We start from the raw sequence: 5755 nt of genomic DNA on the forward strand, positions 1-5755 counted from the left end.
GCTGGGGACAGGGCTGGTGCTGCCCGGGGGTTCAGCCCCCGGGGGCAGCAGGGGCTGCGCGCCGTCAGGCAGAGCGGGGGGCGCCGCCAAGAGAGTCCTCTCTTAATTAAAAGGGGCACAGGTTAATTAGCACGAGGCTAGCTGAGGGAGACCAGCAACACATGGCGGGGCCGGGATAAACGGAAACCGGACTTTTCCTGGTTTCCCGGTGTGTAACAGTCCTCTTCGGTGTCAGACTGCGACCCTTAAGCAAGGAGCGCAGGTGCTGCTACAGATAAAAGGAGTGACCGATTATGGGTACCTTAACGGACACACGACTCTTCCTACCTTAAAGCTGTGCTGAAGTATTATCTAACGAGAGTCTGGAATTACAGACTTCCCTGTTAAAATTTCTTGTTTTATCCCTTGCAGCAAACTGGTGCCCCTGTTTGGTTATAGCATATCTGTTTGGCTCTGCACCATCTCTATATACATGAATCTCTGCTCTTTACCCTGCCGACAACTTGGACGCTGACCGTCGCCTTTGCTCCCGAGGGGAGCGCCAAGCATTATCCCAACACCTTCCCCTTCTGTGGTAGGACCCCCGGCGTTTCTTGCCCCGCGTGAGTCCTCCTGTGAGCCTTCAGTGTACCCTTTCTCTCCGCACTGTTCAGATGTATTAATGCGAGCTATTATAACTATATCTGCTTGTATTTCACAATTAAAACGTTTCTTGGCGAACCAGGAAAACCCTCCGCAGCAGCTCGGAGCGTTGCTTGCCCTGGACGCCTGTTCCTCCGTGCTGCAGTAGCCGTGAGACTGTGACTACGGGGAAAGTGTTCTACGACACATATTTTAATATCAGTTTCCATATTAATCAATCATCTCAAACATCAATCTGCTGGATAAAGGAAATAGTTCGCATTCCGAAGAAAATTGCCTGCTTTCCTGCAGTTAATAGTTAACTCCGTAATAGAAAGTTCCCAGGGAAATGCGGAGGCAGAGTGAGCGCGGCTCTCCCTGCTCCCAGCCAGCGCCGGCCGCCGCTTCCCCCTGGCCGCGGCCGCTTGAACCACTCGGGAAAATCTCCCCGCTCCTCCGCTGCGGGCTCGGGCTCTGGCTGCCTGCACCTTTTAGCAAGGAAACCAGGACAGAGTGTTTTAAGCAATAACCTCCTGATGGGGTTGTGGTGTGCAAAAGGGAAGCTGACAGGCTCTTTCCCCATAGTCCGAGAAAGAAAGTGGTGCAACAGGTAATAGGGCAGACACTAGCGACACGGGGAGCAGGGACGATTTCCAATGGCGGGGGGAAATTCACATTTCTTGGCTGTTTGACTTGAGAGCATTGTAAGGAAAGGGGTGCCTTTCTCTTCGTCCAACATCTCCTCTCCCTTTATCTGAGGCAGAGTGTGTTTTGAAGGGTGGAGAGGATATTAAAAAGATGACCTGCAGAAGAACGGGCAAGGGAGACGCAAGGACAGAGGCGAGGCTGGACCCCGGCCGGGGTCTTCGGCACTCGGAGGCCGCTCCCTGCGGTCCGGCCGGCCGGCAGCCGTGCACGGGCAGATCCAGCCCTTTCCCGAGAGTTTCGGGGTGACTTCAGAGGCACGGGATGTCCGTGCCGCTGTCGCTCTGCCCCGCACTATTGCCATAGTGTTGGGCTGGCCACCTGGTGCTTTTTTCATGGTGATGGCGGAACGGGGGAGGACAAAGGGAGAGGTGAGAGGAGCAGGGCAAAGAGCGAGCCTCTTCCCTGTTCCGGGGCTGTCCGTAGAGGCTGTGAGATGAACAGGGGTACTTTGAGCTACCAAAGTTGCAGGGATGCTGCTACTGGCACGGGAAAAGGCTGCCTTTCCCGTGGCTGAGCTGGTGTCAAGGCAGCGGAGTGGGAAAGGGTTTGCGACAACTTCGGGGTGGGTGGGGTGAATGCCTAGGGGCGGTGGGTTAGGGCTGCCGTGGGTTGGAGCCCTCCCGGCCGCCCGCGGGACGCAGCCGCAGGGGCTGTCTTTGCCCTTCGGGTGTCTCCGGCGGGGTGTCCGGGTGCTGGCGGGGCTGGGAGGTGGGCGGAGGGACGGAGCCACGCCAGCTGCGCCAGGCAAAGTCGGTGCAGGGGCCTCGGCGTGAAGTTACCGACCGAGACGTGGCGCAGGGACGAGCGGGCTGGGCGGGCGTGCCGGTGGCGCCCCGGGGCACCAAACCGGGCCGGCTGCGGGAAGCCAGGTCCCCCGCCAAGATCGGGCCGGGAGCCCCTGCAGCTGCTCGGGGCAGCGGGGAGGAGGGTGCGGCTTCCTTGGCTCGGGGCTCCCAGCTCGGAGCAGCAGGGCGGCCCCGGCCCCGCTCCCCGCCGGAGGGGGCAGTGCAGATCGGCGGGGCCGGCCCAGCCGGGGGAGCTGCCCCGGCCCCGGCCCCGGGCGCTGCTAATCCCCCGCTGCCCTGTGGTGACGTTTATATTCAAAAGCGCTTCCTAGAATGTTTCTACGACCCCGGCCGGTGGGCCCCGTTGGAGGGGGTGGCTGGCAAAACCCGGCGAAGTCGGGGCTACCTCAGCCCCTGCGCGGGGCTGTGGGCGGACGGGTGGCAATGCCCTTCCTAGAGCTGGGGAGACGTCGCTATGATCTCTTATTCCTTCTCCAGGTAGTTCAACACAAGTTTCTATCTCAAGGAAAGGGCCCCGGCAGCCAGACGGCCTGCGGGCGCCCTGTGCTTAGGAACAGCCTGGATCCGCAGGCCAGGGGAATCTGGACGGTTTGGGGAACCTGGAGAGTCCCAGCGTGGATTAGGATGGGAATGAGGGAAGTGGACACGTAGGCGGGGGGCTTCCCCTGGCCGTTGCCAGAGTTGGAGAAAAGGAAAGGGAAAATGGAAGATCACGTAAAAACCACGAGAGACTGCGGCAGCAGAGCACGCCCCATGCCAATCTGCAAAAGAAGGTGAAAATAAAATAAGCATGGAACTAAGTGAGAAGATGAAAATCAAGATTAAAGGGTAGACAGAGAGACAAACATTGATCTTTACCAATATTAGGGAAAAAGGTCTGAATAAAGAAGGGTACGTTTAATTTGAAGATGAAAGGGGGATGGATGGATGGATGGATGGATGGATGGGTGGATAAATGAACAGAATGGGCGAAAAAATAGAAAATATGAGAAGAGGAAAACAACCCCCCACCTTTCTAGCGTTTGTGGACGGAAAGAAGTGAATGAGGGGGCAGAGGAAGAGAAAGGATAAGAGAGGAAAGGATAAAAGGAAAAGAAAAGAAAGGAAAATAAGTAAAGAGGTTTTTAAGAGACGTCAAACACTTGGTAGACATGAGAATTAGAACAGAAAAGCTGAAACATTCATGGCAGCCTGTGCCGAGGTGATTTCCCCATTGGCATTTTATGGAGCTCCTAAATCTCAGCTTTACGCTGTTTTGAGCTGTAAGAATTATTTTCCGCCGCACTTTTCTTTTTTAGGTTCACTTCCAGTTTCCATTGCGAGTGGCCCGGAGCAGGCGAAGCAGCTGCCCCCCAAGCAAGCGCCTCCCGTCGGGCCGGCGGCAGCGGGCGCGGGCCCCTCCGCACCGTGGGGGACGCGGCAACTCCGGTTCCCCAGCCCTGGCCAGCCTCGGTAGCCCGGGGGTCCCGGGGGCATCAGCAGGAGCGGCTCGCAGCTGCCTCGGAGGCGCCGGTGCGCAGAAGCAACAGTTCCCGGCACGTCGAGGGAAGGGAAGAACCTGCTTTACCCCGGGCACGGCTTTCTCCGGGATGGAGGAGGGAGCAGGCGGCGGCACGGCTGCCTTGCTCCGTGGCTCTTGCTGGGCGCGGGGCGAGTGTTGGGGAAGGGCTACGGGAACAACAAAAAATAGACCTCAAGGTACAAGAAATGAGGAAGCAGTGGTTCTCCCTTCCCAGCCAGCCTGTCCTTACACGCCGTCTCCACGTCGGTGGAAAACTCCAAACCTCGGTGGAAAACTCCAATACTCCAGGCACTAGTAATGATAAGAGGAACAATAATGACAACAATGATAATGTGTTCCCGTACATTAAAGCATAGAAAATAAATATCCTCCTATATCCGCTGCCTCCCTGCTCCCCGGATCTCTTGAACGTGCTGAGTTTTCAGTATTTTGGGGGCTGGAGTAGGTTTGAGAGAGGAACACTGAGTGGAAGAGTAAAAGCCGGGGGAGACGTAACTCGTGTGCCTTTCACCTTTTCCCGGGAACATAACCATTGTCCTTGTGACAAGAATCTCTGTTATGGTCTGGGAGGTGTAGAGAAAAGGGAACTTTGCAGGTTTGTCTCCTAACTCTGCTGCAGGCAGCTCCCTCCGCCTGCCCCCCTTGCCCCGGAACCCCGGCAGCCCCCGGGCTCTGAACCAGTTGATATAAAAGTGTGTGTGAGTGGGATAAAAGTTCCAGTCTCTCATGAGGGGAGAAGGCTGCAGGGGCAGCAGCAAGTTAATTTCCAGCCGATTTCTCATTACTCTTCTTAACGCCTGTAAGGGAGAGAAAATTAGGCACACAGCACACGTTTTGGCCACTTCATAAAAAATGCAGATTTGAGAGATGATGTGAAATGTGCCCTCGAGTCAATGATTAAAGATAGCTGACTACATTTTTTTTTTCTATTTGGAGTTGAGATGAGAAATGCCCCTGAGCTCTGTAGGTCCACGAAGGGTCCTTTAATAACTGATAAATTGGCCCAAGAACTCCCTCTTCCCCTCTCTCCTTCCAACACCCCCCCCCGCCCCCCCAGTCCCCTCCCCGCCCTATACCCTCCACCGTCACACGTCGTCGGCCGTCAGGGGACAGAAGCAATCCGCTGCTCTTCGCCCGGCGATCAATAGGAATCGCTCTCGGGGGATTATTTCCCGAGCGGTCCATGTGCCTGGACAGGACCAGGCGTGACACCCCCACCTCAGCGAGTGAGTACGGAGGGGTGCGGCCACACTCCTGCCTTGTCCCACTCACTCGTGTCAGTAACTTTCGCTCCCCACCGTCCCTTTAGCTTGTCAACTTTGCGAACTAGCCAAGAGACAGAGGTTCTGATTCAACAGCATTAAAGATTTGCACTGAAGAATACTTGATGGAGGAGATGGCCATTCTGAAAAGAGGCGTTTTCCCATCTGTTTTGAAATCAGAGGAAGTTAAAGCTAATGGCCACGGGCATCTCTGGCAGTTGTCATCTCTACCCGATTGTCAGAAGTCGAGTCTTCCTCCAAGTTTTCTAAGAAAGTTTTGGCATCGACGGATGTCGATGTAAAGAGGAAGCACTCGCATCCCCCTGCCACGGCCACTCCTAAGCGGACAAAGGAGCGTTTGCCGAGCCCTGCCAGGGGGAGGTTTAAAAGCACAATGAAGGGAAAGAAACTGTCAGGAAGAGCCCTGATCTGTCTCTTCCCTGCCTAGCGTCGGGAGTTACAGAACGCCGGGCTGCTGGCTTCCAGGCTGGCATTGTCGGTGAAAACGGGAGTTAGGAATGCTGAGGGTGAGGCGAAAGAGAGCAGTGCCCTCCAAAAAGGTGCTTCACTTTTTTTCTCAAAAGCATCCTTCCCTGCCGTCCCCATCACAAACTTGAGAGGAAGAAAAAATAGAAAGGGAAGATATGAGAGAGGGGATGGGGGGGATAAAATCAAAGCTTTCCAGCCCGCTGGAAGAAGAAATGCGTATTTCTTTTTTCTAAACACTTCTAATTTTTCAAACCAATTGAAAATAATAAAATGTATAAAGAAAGCAGGGATGCAGTTTTCCAGAGCTCAGCTGCTGAATAACTCCTCATCAGCCGCACCGATTTCTT

General features: G+C 55.2%; 1 long non-coding RNA gene across 1 annotated transcript; it reads left to right on the forward strand.

Moving 5' to 3' along the window:
• Nucleotides 1-2070: 2070 nt before the first annotated feature.
• On the forward strand, nt 2071-4033 carry LOC140684484 (uncharacterized). Its single transcript, XR_012056806.1, has 2 exons — nt 2071-2908; nt 3434-4033. It is a non-coding gene; the product is annotated as an uncharacterized lncRNA (long non-coding RNA).
• Nucleotides 4034-5755: the final 1722 nt, after the last annotated feature.

This window comes from Taeniopygia guttata, chromosome 6, assembly GCF_048771995.1.
Source record: "Taeniopygia guttata chromosome 6, bTaeGut7.mat, whole genome shotgun sequence".
NCBI classification, from domain to species: Eukaryota; Metazoa; Chordata; class Aves; order Passeriformes; family Estrildidae; genus Taeniopygia; species Taeniopygia guttata.